Genomic DNA, 20119 nt, shown 5'->3' on the forward strand with positions numbered 1-20119 from the left:
AAAATAAAAATATTAAAAAAAGGCAAAGAAATACTTCAGATCATAAGTGAACCTAGACTGGAAGATACAGAAACCTTTGTGCTTCAGAGTATATATAAACCTCTGACTGATGGAGGCTAGAGTTAAATTTTCCCAGTGTGCAGGTTCTTTGATAATTACAGAATTAAGATTTTCTCCCACCTTCATCTGAGGCATCTATTATTGGCCTATATCATAGAGAGGAAATGATAGATTATTGGTCTGATCTATTCTGGAAATCTATTCTGGCTGCCTAGAAAGCTATTTCTTCATAATACCTTGTGGCTTTTCTCCAAAGATGAGAAGCTACAACTTATTTTTTAATCCTAATGTATTTTTGCCGGCAGATCAGAATGCAGACTCCTCAGCACAACAGACTTGAATCCCTATTGTTCTGCTATCAGCTAGAGCTCCAAGTGCTTTGGGGGCCCCGGCTGAAACTGATGCATGTCTAAAAAGGAAGAAATCTGGAGAAGTGGGCAAGGAGTCTGGGATTCCTTAAAAAGCAGAAGGGAGATAGGTGCCCAGCTCCCACTGAATGTCAAAGGAAGTTGTGCGCCTAAAGCCTTTAGCACCCTTTAATAATCCCATTAATGACACCATATCATTTCTCTTGATAATCAGCTGATGCATGGCAAAGCAAGGAAATAGCACTATCAAATATCTTTGTCCTAGCTCATGTTCCACTGCTTGGCTTCCTTCTTGCCAGCTCTCTGTGTGCGTGACTCCAGGAAGAAACCTTCAAGGGAGCAGTAGCTCCAATCAGCTGCCAAGATAGTGTCATGGTTGGGTGCATGTAGGTGACCTCTCATGTGAGGGAAAGCTAAGATTCTAGTTGGTTTGACCTCCAGCCTTTCTTAAAAGGTACTAGATGCTGCAAGTGTCTCCAAATCCTATTGAAATCAGGGAAGCTGACAGAGCTCTTTGCCTGGCAGTATAAAGTACTTTCCCAGGGAGGGCTAGATAATGGGATACCAGGGTTGATCAGAGCTATTGATGAATTATTTGATTCAGATGTAAACAAGAACAACACCTATCCAAGGGCCTAAGGGTCACATTTTTCAACACATTTAGGAGCCTAGTGGGATTTTCAGAAGCATGTAGGCACTGTGACAAGATGGTCAATATAGTATTGTGGGTCCTGCGCTTTTCTTGGCGGTGGGGGGGCTAAAATACCATTCCTTACCCCTGCTCTTGGGGCACCGAGGACCCCACTAGTGGCCCAGGAAGGTGGTAAAGAAGGGAAGCAGGGGAAGGGTCTGGGTTTGCTCCTCACTCTGAGTCCCAGCCCCTCTCAACCCCTGCAGGTTCTTACCCTCTTCCCCCTTGGGTGGGGTACCTTCAGTCCTTAAACACTGGGGGAGGGAATGTCCCTCCCCTGCTGGGGCAGGATCTCCCTTACTCCGGTTTTCTGTTCCTCCAAGTCTCACAGGACACCTCCAAGCTCCAGTCCTCTCTCCTTCCTTCTTCCCCCTGACTGCCTGAAGCATGGGGTTTTATTAGGTTTCTAACAGGGCCTTAATTGATTACAGGTGCTCCAATTAACCTCTAGCAACCCTCCCTAATCTACAGGGAACCATGCCTTAATTAACCTAGGGTTTATATACTTCCCTTCTACCACTTCCCACTGCTCCCTGGCCCTCCTGTATCACAGCACCCAACAGCCACCCAACGGCATCATTAATACTACAGTAAAACCCTAGCAGCATCAAATGATTCTTTCAACGGGAAGTCAGCCAGCCAGCCAGCAACCTCTTTGTCTCTCCATATCTTTATCACATCTCAAACCAGTGTCTTCATGAACATGCCTGGAAGGTCTCAAAATTTGTGGTCTTTTGGTCCAAGGTGAGGAGCAAGTTCTAAGGTCTTAGAGTTCTCACAGAGAACACCCTGCCAGCACCTAGGGTGACCAGATCACCCAAGACAAATATTGGGACGCGGGGGGAGGAGGGGGTGGCGCGGGGGGGGCGTGGCCAAAAAAAAAAAAAACCTTCCTCCACAAGCGCTGGAGGGAGGCCCGGGAGACTCAGGGGAAGTGCGGGGCCGGGGTGAGTAACTGTCCGGCCTGGTCCCTTGCGGGCAGGACTCAGTTGGGTGGTAGGGCGAGGAGGGGGGCGGCCCGCAGGGCCAGGCGGTGGCTGTTATCACTCCCGGCCAGCGGTACTCGGGAGCAACCGCAGTTGCAGCTCCCACTGCCGCGGGGGCAGGAAGTGGCCATGGTGCTCCGCAGCTGCAGCTCTGGCGCCCCCGAACCCCCCGAGCCGGGGCCTGCTGCGGGGACCCAGCAGCACGCACGCTGGGCCCAGCCCCTGGCCAGTCGCGTCTGGGCTGCTGCCCAGCTGGTGCTATCCCGCGGCGGCCCCGGAGTGGGGGCAGCAGGCCCCAGCCCCCCCGTCCTGCAGGGGAACGAACAGGGCTGGGCGGCCGATGCCTCCACCCCGGGGCCGCCGCGGGATAGCACCAGCTGAGCAGCAGCCCAGACGCTGGCCAGGGGCTGGGCCCAGTGTACGCACTGCTGGGTCCCTGCAGCAGGACCCGGCTCGGGGGGTTTGGAGGCGCCGCAGCCGAGGAGCGCCATGGCCGCTTCCTTCCCCGCGGCAGTGGGAGCTGCAGCAGCGGCTGCTCCCGAGTCCCGCTGCCCGGGGGGACAACAACAACCGCCGCCTGGCCCCGCGGGCCTCCCCCCTCCTCTCCCAACCACCCAACTGAGTCCTGCCTGCTCGGGGCCAGGCCGGACTGTTACTCACCCCGGCCCCGCGCTTCCCCTGTGTCTCCCGGGCCTCCCTCCAGCGCTTGCGGAGGGAGGGGGAATGGTGAGCCCGGGGAAGAGGCGGGAATTCAGGGAGGGAGCCAATCGGGGGAGGAGGGGGTGGAGTCGGGGCGGGGGGGGTGCGAGCACTTCCAGGCTCCGGGGCATTTCCTTGTTTGTCCAGTGTCCCGACCGCATGTCGGTCGGGACGCGGGACAAACAAGGAAATATCGGGACAGTCCCGATAAAATCGGGACGTCTGGTCACCCTACCAGCACCCCATCTCTCTTTTAGACTGAGGGGGAACCAGCATGGATGCCTCTTTTGACCACAGCTGCCATTCATCTGGTGATCCCTGAGATGGGATATATGCACCTAAAAGTGGCAGGCTGAGTGCAGGAAGTCTGGGAAACCACACATTAATGCAGAGATTTAGATATGAATGGACAAAATATATTCCCAGTGCTGGGAGGTCCAGTAGGGATCTATTAACCCAATGGCATTGGCCCAGATTTACAACTATTCACAAGTGCATGGTGCCCAGCTTGGTGTTCTGTGAGTCTGATTTTCAGAGTAGCTGAGCACTGGTGAATCTAGCAGAATTCGGTGAGAGCTGTATATGAAGCTGCGTACTCGGAGGTGCTCAATATCAGCAGAACATGAGTGCAGAGTGGGTGTATAATGCTGCTGGATCCGAATGGAATCACCTCTCACACAATTTGTCCTCACCTTCACGGGCATGAATGACAGAGAAAACACAAGGCAGGAACAATCACGTCCCTTAAAAAAAACAGAAACAATAGATTACACAGATGTTAAAGAAACTAAACTCACCTGAGGTCCTTTTGCCAAGTGCAGATCATGTGAGGATTTCAAACTGACGTGCAGCTTTTGTACACATGCAAGTAACAAGACCTTCTATCCCTAAAAAAAGCACAACAAATTAGCCTAACTGTGAATAGGCAAATCCTGATAAATACGAAGGGATATGAATGGATGTAGATCTGACAGAGAGACCTAATCTTGATCAAGATGAATAAGAGCCTTCTTTTATTTTAGTCAAAGAGGACTCACTTTTACCAGGAGAATGGATGGCGTAACATTCTGTTACCTTTAGGACTTGATCCCTGAAGTTTACTCTGCCTAACAATCTGTGTCACTAATTTACCAACACTTAATGCCACATATGTTTGTGTACAATAAGGGACAGATCTTCCTTGGGTGTCAACCAGCTTCAGAAAAGAGCTACAAAAATGAACTGAGGTCTGGAAAACTGGATTTATAACATGAGAATAAAGGAATCTAATCTATTTATTTTACTAAAGAGAAGGTTAAGAGGTCACTTTTATCATGCAGAAGTTATTAAGCTTGGGTCAGGAATGATTGGGTCCCTGTTACGCTGCAGATAAGAGAAGATGATCATAATGGTTCTTTCTGGCTTTAAATCTATGAATATACAAAGTTAATTGAGGAAGATCCTAAATAAAGTTCTGACCTTTCCTTCATGTTATTTACATTAATTATTTATGCTGTGGTTTTCCAAAATAACGGATGAAGCCAAAGGCTCAATTCTGATTGAAATTCAATGGCTGTTGGGTGCCTAATTCCCTTAGGCTCCTCTGAAAATCCTAGCCTAAGCTCTTTACCATATATAATATTAAATGGGATCTGTGACTCCTAACATAAAGATGAGTGTTCACTGTCAATAGGTTAGATTGCTGAGTAGATTAAGATTATCAGGGTAATGACATTAATGTTGACTATGCAGCACTGGACTATAGAATCATTACCACCATCTCTCTGACTCAATGCATATTTAATAATATATCCAATGTGGAAGAGTTTTAACAAGAGAAATTAAAAGATAGCCACATCAGGGTATTCCAGAGACCAGTGGTAGAACACTCAGCCGAGAGGCGGGGAACCCTTATTCAAATGTCTTCTCCTCCTCAGGCCAAGTGGGGGAATTCAACTGGAATAGCCAACATCTTGGGTGAGTTGTCTAATCACTGGACTAAAGGTTATGAAGGAGGATGTCTTTTCTGTCCTCCCAGCTATTTTGTGTGGAGTTAGGTGTGCTACCAGACCGGGACCCATAAGCCAGATAGGTGTGCGGAGCATTCTGAGGCTTAAGCATTAGATTGGAGTCCTGGTGTCTGCTTGATGCAGCAGTGTATATGCTTAGAAGCAGAAACTAAAGTACCTAGGGGACTTTCACAGCAAAAATGTAGGTGCTGAGTTAGTTTAGGCATCTACAAAGTGGGGCGGCAGCCATGTGGGGTTTCATGGCTAGCAGTAGTGCCTAAAACTGGGTTATTGGCACCTAAGTCCCTTTGTGAATCTGGGTGCATGTGCCTCCAAGATAATTGCTAGAGAACACTGCTACCATTGGTGCCCTGAAGGGACATATAGGCTGGGATTCTTGAAGGTTGCTAACTCACTTAGGCCCCACTGAACAGTCCAGGCTAACAATTATCTTTGACCTGTAGAGCCTTCCCTTATCAATTCTTCCTTTATTAATATCTAGGGGCAAAATTTTAAAGAGCAACATCTTTGTCCTCACTCACGCTTACTTTCACTGATACAAATCAGAGTCTAAGCTGGATTCCAATCCAAGTAACTGAGAAAAGAGACCAACATTTGGCCCAATCCTGAAATCCTTCAAGTCTCTATATGGAGAGCCTGGTTCTCCTCTCTCTTACTTCAACTATGATTCTTTGCACTATGAGATTGCCATAAATCTTCATCAGAATCAGGATCCCATTGTGCTGGGCACTATACAAATATATAATAGGACATGGCCTATAATTACATGCATTAAAGTACCGTCTAGAAGCCCCAGTTGAGAACAGGACCCTATTGTGTTGGAGAAACACATAGGAAAAGACAATCTCTATCCCACATTTTTATCAATCTAAATAGACAAGATAGACAAAGATTGAGAGGGGAAACAGGTGCAGAGAGAGGAAGTGACTGGCCCAAGGTCACACAGCAGATCTGTGGCAGAACCAGAACCCAGGAGTAGAACCTAGGTCTTCTGGATTCTACTTACTAGACTAGACTCTGCTTCAAGCCTGTCATACAACAGGCAATTCATAGCTCAAAGGAAATAATTTCATTAGCTTTTCTGAGAGTTGGATTAGGCCCTATCTGGATAAAGCATAAGAATGTATCTAAGGATGCTGCTGGAAAACTGTGTCCATTGCTGGTGTTCACAATTCAAGAAGGATGTTGATAAATTGGAGAAGGCCCTGAAAATGATTAAAGGGTCGGAAAATATGCCTTATAGAGATAGATTCGAGGAGCTCAGACTATTCAGTTTAAGCAAGAGAAAGTTAAGGGATGAGTTGGTTACAGTCTATAAGTATCTACACGGACAACACATATTTAATAATGGGCTATTCCATCTAGCAGAGAAAGGTCTAACATGATCCAGTGGCTGGAAGTTGAAGCTAGACAAATTCAGCCTGGAAATAAGGTGTAAGATTTAATAAAGTAATTAACCACTGTAGCAATTGTAAAAGGTCATGGTGGATTCTCCATCAAGGGCAATTTTTAAATCAAGATGGGATTTTTTTCTAAAAGATCTGTCCTAGGAATTATTGTGGGGAAGTTCTATGGCCTGTGCTCTACAGGATGACTAGGTGATCACAATAGCCCCTTCTGACCTCGGAATCTCTGACTCCATTAATATATATGGAACCTCTTTTGTATCCCATGCGGGGTTAGGGAGTGAGGTTGTGCTTCAGTCAGGAAAAGGCATTTCTTTGGCTTTTAGTGTTTCTTATATCTTCCCCTACCCTATCCCCTTCACCCCTTCTGACTGGTTGCTTGATCTTATCTAGGAAGAGGAGTTGAGGCAGGACTGTCCTTCAAGTGTAAGCTCATATATTGAACTCCCACTCTACCCAGCAACACTTCAACTCTATCTCTTATCTCTTTTCAACCCATCTTCTTGTGGGCACATGTAACACACAGTGTCTTTATTCTTTGTTCACCAGGATATAAGTGCTTTAAGGATATAAAAATGTCAAATGGGCAAAAAGACCCAAAATATAGGCAGATATACAGGCCTGAATATTACATTATCATCACTAATACTCCTAACACCTGCTTTCTTCACTGTAACATCCAGGGCCACATTTCAGCACCTAACTCCCTTAGGCCCTTTAGGAAGGATGTCTTAAGGTTAAGGCCCTGGAGTAACACATAATCGTTATAACCGATCTAACTTTGACACTTTTTTCCTAATGTAGATACAGGGTAAAATCATATCGCTTGATTTATCTTGTGGAGTTGTGGCTAGGCTAAAAATCAAGTGAAAATTTTGGTTTACCTAGCATGCCTTAGCTCAAACTATACTCAATGCCAGTTCAAGTTCAGTCTAAATCCCTAGTGTTTGGACTCTTTGCACGTTGATTTTCAAATTTAATGCTACTCAACCCCAAAGCTTACATTGCTTTAAGTAGAAATAAATCAAGGATGGATATAAACATAATGAGCCAGGTCCTCAGCGGGTGTAAATTGAAATAGTTCAATTGAAGCCAACTGAGATACATCTGTTTATCGCACCTAACATTTTGGCCCTATAAACTGTGTTTGCATGAGTGCTTTTATCTAGACCAGGGATAAGCAACCTTTGGCACGCGGCCCATCAGGGACATCCGCTGGCGGGCCGGGACGGTTTGTTTACCCGCAGCATCCACAGATTTGGCTGATCGCAGCTCCCACTGTTCCAGGCCAATGGGGGCTGTGGGAAGGAGAAGCCAGCACATCCTTTGCTCCGTGCCACTTCCCACAGCCCCCATTGGCCTGGAACGGCGAACCGTGGCCAGTGGGAGCTGCGATAGGCTGAACATGCAGACACTGCAGGTAAACAAACCATCCCAGCTCGCCAGTGGATTTCCCTGACGGGCCGCGTGCCAAAGGTTGCTGATCCCTGATCTAGACTAAATTGATTGCCAATTGTGTATCAGTGTCAACCAGTTGAAAGAACTCAAAATATCTAGATAGTGCAGTTCCCACAATTCTTCGATTTATATTATAATTTTATTGAAAATGATAAAACCTAGAAATGGTTACATTGCATGAGAAACTTGAATTTTCCCTAGTGTTCTTGTCAGAGCAGTTTTCATATCTTTATTTTTCAAGCTGTAGATGATGGGGTTCAACATGGGGGTCAAGATGCTGTACTGGATGGAGAAGAGTTCATCTAGAACCAGGGAAGTGACTGAACTGGGTTTCATGTACTGGGAAAGAGCTGTCACAAACAATAAAACCACCACAATGAGGTGGGAGCTGCATGTAGAGAAGGTTTTACGTCTTCCCTCTGAGGAGCGTATTCGGAGGATAGTGGAGATGATGTGAATGTAGGAGACCAAGGTGAAGAGGAAGGAGCTGAAACCAAATATCACAGCAGAAGAAAGAAGAGCTATTTTATTGGTCAAGGTCACGGTGCAAGATAGTTGTAGTAGCGGAGGGAGCTCACAGCTGAAATGCCTGATTTCATTGGGCCCACAGAAGTGTAACTTTAACACAGGGACAGTGTTGACCAGTGAATACAAGAGTCCCATTATCCAAGAACCACCCACCAACTGTCTGCTCACTCGTTTGTTCATGGTCCCCACATAATGCAATGGGTGACATATGGCAGTGTATCGGTCATAAGCCATTGCCGAGAGCACAAAAACTTCAGTGCCAGCTGAGAGGAGGATGAAGAACATCTGGGCAAGGCAGCCATTGACAGAAATGGTTTTGTGCTTTGCTAGGAAATTCACCAACATCTTAGGGACAGTGGCTGAGGAATAACAGATATCAACAAAGGACAAACGAGACAGGAAGAAGTACATGGGAGTTTGGAGTTGAGGATCAGCCCTTATCACCAGCATAATCATCATGTTCCCCACCAGGGTGATTAGGTAAATAACTAAAAACACCAGGAAGAGGAAAAATTGAAGTTACGGGTAATTAGAAAGTCCCACAAGAATAAATTCATTCACATTGGTTTGGTTTTCCATTCACAGTTAGTGATCTGTATGAAGAGAAAAAGAAATGAAATTAACCAACATAGCAGGTTATGGAAATTGAATTAGATAGATAGATAGATAGATAGATAGATAGATAGATAGATAGATAGATAGATAGATAAAACACAAGTGAGATTTTGAAAGCCAAGGGGACTCAGATGGACAAATTCACATTTCTAATTCAACACTCTAAGTTGGATAAAAAGTAAAGTGGGTCCTATTCCATGTGGATTTACACAAATATTTTCTTTGATTACACCGGTGTCAACACCGTGTCCAATTAGTTCTCCTATTTGACCCCATTTCTCGTGTTGTGAGCCATACAAGAGAGATCTGCTTTTAGAAACCTCATGTACAACCCTTTCTTCTAAACCAGATCCCATATTATCCATCCAGTACACTGTGTTGGCTTACAGGTGGACAAAGAGTATTAAAAATCTAAATTGAAAATAACCTTCCAATCACTGCTTTTTTTGGTCAGATAACTTTGTGAAAGCGGCATAGTAAATATCTGTGTCAGTGATTGGTATAAATAAGTCTAATTAACTCCTGTGTTACTCTAGCTTTTCCCCAGCACAACTGCAATGACTTGAGTGGAATGGGCAGTGGTGAATTGAGCTCGATAAGTGATAGGTTTGCAAATCGAAGATGTTTTTCACTAGTTTCCAACCCTGGACATTAAACATGGGATATGTACATCAGGATGTGTTCTCTCTTTCTAGCGTAATTTTATTGGCCAAGTTTTGCCAAAGTAGATGGTGATTTTGATTTTCTCAAATTTGCTGGTTGACTTGAGAAACCATAAAGGGGCTTGATTTTCAGAAATTGCTCAGCATCCTGGTCTGAAATTCTAACACATATTTGACCCCATTGTCTACACACATTCTGCCGTCAACCAAATATGTGTAACCCCATTGACATAAAAAATCAATCCCAGTAAACATTTTGGTTGATGACATACTAGAGGGAGGAGAATCTCTCTCAAACTCCCTTAGCATCACTGTCTCTCCATCTCGTTTTCGATCAGTAACCTCAACAGATGCTGAAAAGAATGGAGATGACGTGAGCTGAAGGATGGGATTGGTTGAAAAGTAAGTGTCATTGATAAGCAAATGGCAGAATAGAACAGCACTTCACAGCCCATTTCATTGAGCTGGATTTGCTGGATGGACCCCTGCACCCATGTGCGGGGTCCCGCTGAGGTAAATGGGGTTCCGGACAGGCACAGGAGTCCATTCATACAGATCCAGTTACAGCACCAGGGCCAAAATCTGTTGTTCTGCGACCAGTTATGGAGGCCTGTCAGAGCGCTCTTTCTGTTTAGCTGATTGATTATGAAATCCTCAGCATGCACGTGTTACTAACAAAAGTAATCATATGTTCTTCTTATTACAGCCATTGTCTTCCCTTCCATTCCCTACTGAGGACACCAGTTCTCATCCTGTCCTAATTTGGACTATAAGTTCTTCAGGACAGAGTCTTTGCCTTTTGAATAGTCTCTGGAGCCATACTGAGGAAACAGCACAAATATTTGACATGTCTTATAAATGATTGACTAACACTTTTAAACTTGCGTGCCTACAGTTAGGCACTGAAATCTGCATTTAGGCAACTCGGTAATTGACCTGATGCTCAGAGACGTAAAGCACCCACAAATCCCCATGGATATCAATGGGATCTCAACGTGCTCAGCATCTCTGATAAACAGGTAATGTATCTGGGGTGATGATGTATTGTATTTTTGTTTAAAAATATTTTTATTCAAAATTTCCCATTTTTACAGTGAAAATCTGACCTTTCAAAACATGAACACAAAAATCTGTTTCCAAAGCCCAAAGATGGGTTTTATTCATCTTTTCAAACACAGACAACAACAACAAAAGGATTTCAAAAGAAAATCAGTTTTCCATAGAAATGTTTAGTTTTCAGTTTTCCAAAACCAAACCTTTTCTAAAGCCTGAGTGAAATGGTTCGCAGAAAGATAACTTGCCTACAAAGTGATGAAAAATCAACCAAGGCTTTGTGTTTTGGCTACATTTTCTTAACCAAACTGAATCAAATAGACAGGCAGTGAAACCACCTGATCCAAAGTGTTCTATAGAAGTTTGTTCTAGATTTCTTGACTGTTCTACTCCTCTGGGATAATAACCTTTTTCATAGCTATGTGATTACATAAAATAACTTGTCTATTTTTTTATGGCTTCTAGTCTTTGGCCTTTAATCTTCCTGAAAATCAGAGCCTGTGTTATACAAATGTGCATTCATTTTCAAGAGGCATATTTTGGACAGTAGTTGTCATCTTCCTCCTCCTGATATCTTATGAGTCTTCATATTATTGTTATTTAGCACCAGGGGACCCCCAACTGAGATAATGGCCCCATTGCCCCCCCCCCCTCGCCCCCTCCGCAGGAACCTTTCCCACTTGCCTTCCCAATGCTGGAGCCTTTCTTTGCAGCATCATCACAATTACACATGGGCACAGCCTGACTTTCACTCTGGCATGTAACTACATGTGTACTGTACTCTACATGCTGCTATACGTTTAGGCATTGCCTGACATACAGGACCTGCCCTAGAAAGCTTGTCTGTACCTGCCCCAATAAACAGAGAAAGAAAATGTTATTTTACAGCCATGGAACTCCGATACATAGAGAGGTCAACTTCAGCACAAGACCCACCTTCCTAGGAGACTGAGGTCTCTCTCAGAATGACAATCCCTCTGCCAGTAAATCCAAGGATTTCTGAGCAAGAAACTTCAGGCTGCTGCCTCCCCTGGCTCTGATGGGTTATATTATCCAACATTGGCTTTGCAATCCTGGCTGGTTCCTGAGAAGGGCTGACGGGCTCTAGACCCTGCTAGTTTCCACAGGGAGATATAGATTTTGAGGCTAAGGTTCAGTGTTTGCAGATAAGAGTTTCTTTTGAAAGGGAGCATACCTCTATAGATGTAACAGACTAAAGAGGAGTAAAATAAAAGCAAACTCACCTAGCTTCCAGAAAGAGATCATGGATCAAGCCCTGGCTGGGATGATTTAGTTGGGAATTGGTCCTGCTTTGAGCAGGGGGTTGGACTAGATGACCTCCTGAGGTCCCTTCCAACCCTGATATTCTATGATTCTATGACCTTCGGACTTGTAATGCATACTCCCCGACATAGATAGACAAAGAGACAGATTTATTGTGACACCCTTACTGAAGTTGAAAAGCGCTTTACTTAGTGATGCCACTGAAGTTAATTTGTTAGTCTCTAAGATGCCACAAGTACTCCTGTTCTTTTTACTGATGTTAATGGAACTATATATAATGTATATATAAATAATGTATATAACATATAATGGAACTGGGGGTAAAGTACTAGTTGTAGTGACTTTATCACCATATAGCCCTGAAAGATAAATCTTTCTCTCTCTCTCTCTCCCCATACACATTATCTATCTATCTATCTAGTTAATATCTCCCTCCCTTATTTCTCTCTGTCTCCTTCTCTCTCTTTCTCTCTGTGTCTCACAAATACAACATGTAACACCATCAGCTACACTTTACCCTCCAAAGTCAGCTCCTGCAGGGTGAGGGGGCTACATGTGGGTGTTGATCAAATTTATATACTTATCTTCTCTTGGAAAATAAATCCCTCTCCTCTTGGAAAATAAAATCCTTTATTCATCTGACTTTAAGAGCAAGAGTTAATTACTTCTGAGGAGTACGAATACTTTCTGGTTTCCTCTGGGACAAGAATCTCTTGTGTAGAAAGCTAACAGTGTTCTGCATCAGTAATGAATGAGTATTTCGCAATGGGTAATATGACAGACCCAGAAAGCTCTATATGCTTTGATTTATTTTATTTATTGATTCATTTCTAGATAATGGACTAGAGCCTTAGATAATGTGAATCACTGCCTCTACAGTGAAAACAATGGCACTGCACCGCATTATACCAGCTGAGTCATTGGCCCATGTTTCTAATAACAATTATACATTATCCCAGTGAATCTGCTCTGGGTAATGGACAGTGATTGTGAGGCAGGGCAATGCTATTTTTTCCATATACAAAGGGAGATTTGGGGGTCATGATGGATAATCAGCTGAGCATGAGCTCCCAATGTGATATTGTGGCCAACAGAGTTAACGCGATTCCAGGATGCAGAAATAGGGGAATCTTGGGTAGAGTAGAGAGGTTATTTTACCTCTTTCTTTGGTACTGGTGAGACCCCTGCTGGAATAGTGTGTCCAGTTCTGGTGCCCACAATTAGAGAAGGATGTTGAAAAGTTGGAGGGGGTGAGAAAAGAGCTATGAGAATGATTAAAGGATTAGAAAACATGCTTTATAGTGAATGACTCAAGGAACTCAGTCTATTTATCTTAACAAAGAGAAGGTTACGGGGTGACTTGATTACAGTCTATAGCATCTCAGTAGGGAACAAATATTGAATAATGGGTGTGATGCCGACAAACCAGGTGCCATATCTTGCCAAGTCTATAGGCGTTAGCTGAGCACTGACAAATTCATAGCTGGAATCCAGACCAGCTAGTGGCGCGGGAACACTTTTTATAGTGGGGGTGCTGAAAGCTGTAAACCCTGTGTGTTCAAAATTGTGAACAAAGCGCAATTCCCGCTTACACCACATGGGAGCAGCACAGCTCTGGGATTCTCCAGAATCGCAAATTAATGCTAACTTTGTTTCGACAGAACCAGCAAACTTTTCACAGTAAAACCTGAAGGTGCTGCAGCACCCCAACACCCTTAGTTCCCGCACCTCTGAGACCAGCTCACCTGTATGTTAATATTCTTCAAGACAGGTGTTAGACTTGTAAAGCTGTGTTTAGTGTTTAAGTGGCTGCATGTGTGACTCTTATTTGTGATGTCTATATCCCATGCTATAAGGTAATATGTACATTTTGTTTTATAATTGTAAAAATGCCTGCTCTGAACTTGTGAAACTAGGCAGGAAGAATAGTTTTCCAGTCCATCAAGAAGGACAATCAAGACTAAATGGTCCATTATAGGACAAAGCTCTGTTGACTGCCCCATCCATCCATGAAGAAGTTACGTGCAGAAGCTCTTATCCCATCAGTTTGAACTCTGGGGGAAGGGCATGTAAAGATGCTGACAAGAATAAATGGTTCTCTCTTTGGTGTTTGGACTCTTACAGGGGCTGCTGTTTTTTGGAACTACCTGTTATTCATCTGTGCTTATATGTTGCCTGCTTTAACTTGTAACTAACTCTCTCATTTTTTGCCCTACTTAATAAATCCTTAGTTAGTTTATTATTGGATTAGCTACTAGTGTTGACTTTGGCATGAGATCTAAGGTACAAATTGATCTGGGGTAAGTGACTGGTCTCTTGGGACTGGGGGCAACCTGAATATTTTGTGTTTTTTTGGTGTAATTAACCATTTATCACTAAGTCCAGTGAACCTGCGTGGCAAGATAGATTGGAGGTCCCAACGAGACTGTCTGTGTGTGACTCCATAGTAAGACTGTTACTTTGATTCACAGGCATTCACATTTCTTACTAGGTTGGTGAAATGTAATTATAGAACAACCCAACCATTTGGGGTGTATGCCCTGCTTTTAGACAATTTGCACTGAGGTTGATGAACCTCTCTTAGTTGTGAATCACTCCCGACAGCTTGACAATAGGCTCTTCAATGTAGCAGAGAAAAGTATCACACGATCCAATGGCTGGAAGTGGAAGATAGACACATTCAGATAGGAAATAATGCATGATTTTTAACAGTGAGAGTTATTAACCACTAGAACAATTTAGCAATGGTTGTGGTGGATTTTCCATCACTGACAATTTTTAAATCAAGATTGGATGTTTTTCTAACAGATTGGCTCTATGAATTATTTTGGGGAAAATTCTGTGGGCTGTGTGATAAAGGATGTTGGACTAGATGATGACAATGACACCTTATGACCTTGGAATCTATGAATCCAAGCCACAGAGAGGCTCACTGACTTGCTTAAGGTCACATAAGAAGTCCATGTCAGAGCAGAAACTTGAAATCTGAGCTTCTGTAACCACAGGCTAATGTTTTAACCAACATCTCACTCTTCCTTGGCTTCTCTCCCAGGTAGATTTCAGTTCCTACTGTAAATAATTTTCTTATTACCATTCAAACTTATTACTGAGTTAGCTCCAGATTGAGATCTCTGCTTCATGGTAAGCAGGGGCTAGGTCTTAAAACCACCATGCTTTAAATTCTAGGGATGGGTTATTCCATAATTGCCCATTTTAAGTTTTCTTGGACCTTCTTCTGAAGCATCTGATGGAGTATTAGATGGACCACAGATCTGGCCTGGCTTAGTAGGCCCAGAACCACGAAGGGCTTGGTTCACAAAGGAAGTTAGCCCATTATTATTCAAGTAATTATCCAAAGTGGGACAGCTTCAACAGAAGAGACTGAGAGAAACAGCACTACACTAAAGTGCATTAGGAACTTTTAGTTCACAGCAGCAGAGTTTACACAGACCCATTAACGTGCAACACATGAGTGCGCTTTAGAAATAATAGAGCCATCGTCCGCACTACTGGCTTGTGTAGACAAGCCCTAAGTGGACGCTGGTCCACAATATTATATGGAATATGGATGAGATTTTCAGAGCCACACCTGGGGTTTGGAAGTCCATTGCCAAATAATTATCCCACTTTCCTTGAATGGGAACACTGAAGACATAGGCATTGATATTTCACTGCTACTTTAATAAACATTTGAATGCTACATGAGAAACATATGCTCTTTTCAACATTTTCACCGTAACTGCTTACACTCCTTTGTTTTGCAGGTCATAGATGTCAAGACTTAACATGGGGGTTACAAGGTGCTGTACAGGATGGAGACCAGAGCATCCAAGGAAGCTGAGATGGCTCTCACATACTGCGAGAAACCTGTCCCATAGTATAAAATAGCCACATTGAGGTGAAAGCTGCAGGTGGCGGAGGCTTTACGCCTGTCCTACAGAGCATCTCCTCAGTATGGTGGAGATGACGTGAATGTAGGAGACCAGGGTGAGGTGGAAGGAGCTTGAAATACTTGAAATACCAAGAAGAGGAAAATCTGTAGCTGTGGATCACTCAAAAGTGCGAAAAGAATAAATTCAGCCATGGTGGTTTTAGTCTCCATTATTCTTCAGCAAAACTGTGTCCAGAGAGAAACAGAAAAAAATAATAAAATTTAAAAACATAATTAATATAAATGGGAATTCAATGAATGGATAATATCTAATACATAAATAATGTCTGTTAAGTTATCAGACCCAGGGATAGATGGATCTGTCCAAGGAGGAAAGTATGGATTTTTAACGAATTGGTCTAACACAGTTGTGAGCAACCTGTGACCCGCAGGCCGCATGCAGTCTATCTGGGTAATCTGATTGCAGGCCACGAGACATTTTGCTGATGTTGACCGTCCACAGGCATGGCCCCCTGCAGCTCCCAGTGGCTGCGGTTCTCAGTGCCTGGCCAATGGGATCTGTGGGAAGCAGCAGCAGCACGTCCCTGTGGCCCACCGCCTCCTGCAGCTCCCATTGGCTGGGAACAGTGAACATTAGATAGATAGATAGATAGATAGATAGATAGATAGATAGATAGATAGATAGATAGATAGATAGATGAGGACCTATTTCTAGCTAGTTTAAGTCAGTCTATCTCTACTGGAGTGAATGGGCCAGAAGACCAGTGGTGTAAGTCATTGTAACTGTACTGAAATCAACAGAAGACAGCTCCTCAATTAGTGTAAATTGATGTAGCTCCATCAAAATCAACAGTGGTCAGATCCCACACTGCTGTAAATTAACACGGCTTCCCTGACATCAATAAGGCAGGTCCCCCGCTGGTGTAAATTGTCATAGCACTATTGAATTCCGTAGGCCACCAGCTGATTTCCACCAGCTAAAGATATGGCTCTATGTATATTATATATTATGGCTGTGAGTTTAAAAACAGCTCAAGGGATTTAGGTGCTCAAATCTCATGGAAAGTCACTGAAGGTTTAGTGTTCTCAGTAAATATAAATCTTTTATTATCCTTTTTATATTAATCTCTCATCATTTTAAACATCACATAATCTTTTCTGTGTTTGCCAAAGGTATTGGCTAGATTCTAATGCTACAGAAGGAGTTGTTTTGGGTAAAGAATGTCTTTTCCTATTAGGCCTAGTGCCAAAATAATAGTTTCATTTTTCCTTTCTCTCCTTTCCCTCCCCCCCCCCCCCCCCCCCGCAGCACCACCACCCACAGAAGTGGAAACAGCTCAGACAAACAAACAAAACTTGAAGGAAAAATTGTCCCAGAAAAAACTTGGAATTTTGGCCAGCTCTGTGGAAATGCACACACACACACACACACACAATCCAGCAGTTTTAAGTTTGCAAGACATTTCCCAATATTTTAATACTTTCCAACATTCTCACAATGTGTGTGTGTGCGGGGGGAGGGTGGCATGGAATTTCCTAAGTTCGATTTAGTAAAAGGGAGATATAAAGATCAAAGGATATTCTATTAACTAGTTACCATTATTCCCGGCTTGGACTGAGAGATCTGATCTAAGGGTTGATATTGGGATGGGGTTGGGAAGTCAAGAGTCCTGGGTTGGGTTTTATTGCTGGCCTTGGGAGAGCAGTGGGGTTTATTGATTAGAACAGGAAGAACTGGGATGCAGGGCAGCTGGGCTGAGAAAGAAGAGTTCTGGGTGATGTTTGATTTTGATTGGCATTACAGAGTCCTCATTTATCTGTGAGTCCCAAAGCACTTTGTGAAGAAGAGGGTAAACACAGATTTACTGCATGGGCTATTAGGAGGGTTTGAAACAAAGAACTTGAAAAGCAAAATCCAGTGGCAGTTTTACTGCACTGCTTTATAGACTATAGCTAAGATTTTTAAAAGTCACATAGGGGACCTGGAAGCCCATTTCCCATTAATTAACCCACACTCCTTGTATGTCATGTGCTTTTTCCACTGCCTGCAGAGGTGAAGAAATGTCCGTAGAGTCCCTTACTGATATTTCACTGCTTCTTCCGAAAACATTTTTACGCTACATGCGAAATTTAACATTTTTTTTTTGTTTCCAAATTTTTGGTCAGAGCGCTTTCCACCTCTTTGTCTTTCTGAGCTGTGGATGATGGGGGTTCAACATGGGAGGTAAGCTGCTGTAATTGATGGAGATCAGTCTATGCAGAACCACCAGGAAGGCTGGCATGAGTCTCACAAATGGAGAGAAATCAGTCCCGTAGTATCAAATAAACCTGACAAGGAGGGAGCATCCAGTTGAGAAAGCTTTATACCTTCCTTCCAAGAAGCATATCCTCAGGATGGTGGAGATGATGTGAATGTAGGAGACGAGGGTGAGAAATAAAGAGCTCAATCCAATAATCACAGCAGACAGGACCGTCTTCCAGCTTTTCTGCCGCCCCAAGCGGCAAAAAAAAAAAAAAAAAAAAAAACGTGGCACTGCGATCGCGCCATTCCACTCTTCGGTGGCAATTCAGTGGCAGGTCCTTCGCTCCAAGAGGGACTGAGGGACCTGCCTCTGAATTACCGCGCTGCAGACCCAGACGTGCCGCCCCGATAGCAGCCGGAGTGACGCGCCTTGGTATTGGCTGCCTCAAGCACCTGCTTCTTTAGCTGGTGCCTGCAGCTGGCCCTGATCTCTTCTACTCTTCTAGAGCTGTTTGGCAACTAGAGATTCCGTTTATTTGTCTTTAAGATTCACTCCTACCATATCTGTGCTTATTTCATCCCAAACACTTCCGGCAACATATCACTGGTGTATTTCATATTGTCAGAGAGTCACAGAGTTTAAGGGCAAAAGGGACGACTACATTCTCTCATCTGACCTCCTCCGTCTCACAATGTGTTGGGTTCCATCACACAGGCCCACAGAGCACTTTAGCCAGGCATCAAATTGAACGTAAAAGAGAAATATACCTGGTGGTCCCTTTACCAGACCACTGAATGGCGGCACCTCTGGGATGCAGAATGTATAATATCACACAACACTATTAAACAGATGATTAAGGCAGGAAGGAGAGAACACCTTATGCAAAATAGAAACTCTGAGCGTGCATGTGTATGTGTGACTTGTAGCCCATGAAGTGAGCATATAGCCATGCAATGATGATAGTTATATAGTAAGTAAAGGATAAAGGGGTGAGGAACGGATAACAGAAACACAAAAGATCTGTAGCTCTAGACTTATAAAAACTACTTAGAAAGACAAGATTGGTGAGATAATACCTTTTACTGTTGGTGAGAGAAACAGAATTTGGTCCAGGAAAAGATATTACCTCACCCGCTTTGTCTCTCTAGTATCCTGGGACCCAGACAGCTACATTAGCACTGCATACAAGAATAGCTTAAGCAATGAGTGTAAGTAGAAGGCCTTCTAGCCTGAACAGGAGCAGTTGCTCAATGAGTTGGCATAAGGAAGTAAACTATAGACTCATAGACTCATAGACTTTAAGGTCAGAAGGGACCATTATGATCGTCTAGTCTGACCTCCTGCACAACGCAGGCCAAAGAATCCCACTCACCCACTCCTGTAATAAACCCTTAACCTATGTCTGAGTTATTGAAGTCCTCAAATCATGGTTTAAAGACTCCAAGGTGCAGAGTATCCTCCTGCAAGTGACCCATGCCCCACACTACAGAGGAAGGTGAAAAACTCCCAGGGACTCTGCCAATCTGTCCTGGAGGAAACTTCCTTCCTGACCCCAAATATGGCGATCAGTTAAACCCTGAGCATGTGGGCAAGACTCACCAGCTAGACACCCAGGAAAGAATTCTCTGTAGTAACTCAGATCCCACACCAACTAACATCCCATCACAGGCCATTCGGCATCTTTACCGCTGATACTCAAAGATCAATTAAATGCCAAAATTAGGCTATCCCATCACACCATCCCCTCCATAAACTTATCAAGCTTAGTATTGAAGCCAGATATGTCTTTTGCTCCCACTACTCCCCTTGGAGGGCTATTCCAGAACTTGACTCCTCTGATGGTTAGAAACTTTTTTCTAATTTCAAGTCTAAATTTCCTGATGGACAGTTTATATCCATTCCTTCTTGCGTCCACATTGATACTAAGCTTAAATAATTCCTCTCCCTCCCTAGGATTTATCCCTCTGATATATTTATAGAGAGCAATCATGTCTCCCCTCAGCCTTCTTTTGGTTAGGCTAAACAAGGCAAGCTCTTTCAGTCTCCTTTCATAAGACAGGTTTAAGTCACAAAACATCACAAGGCTCTGTTTATTGTTTTGTCATAATGACGAGTGTTGCAAACAGCGGATAGGTAACCACAAGGGAATGGGAAGCCATGCTCAA

The 20119-nt window shown here is 43.7% G+C and overlaps 2 pseudogenes; both read right to left on the reverse strand.

Annotated features, from left to right (window-relative positions):
• LOC135975143 (paired amphipathic helix protein Sin3a-like) overlaps nucleotides 1–20119 on the reverse strand; it is a 365185-nt pseudogene that overhangs the window by 216788 nt on the left and 128278 nt on the right.
• On the reverse strand, nucleotides 7846–8784 carry LOC135975445 (olfactory receptor 5V1-like; annotated as a pseudogene).

The sequence above is a fragment of the Chrysemys picta genome, chromosome 13 (genome assembly GCF_011386835.1).
Source record: "Chrysemys picta bellii isolate R12L10 chromosome 13, ASM1138683v2, whole genome shotgun sequence".
NCBI lineage: Eukaryota > Metazoa > Chordata > Testudines > Emydidae > Chrysemys > Chrysemys picta.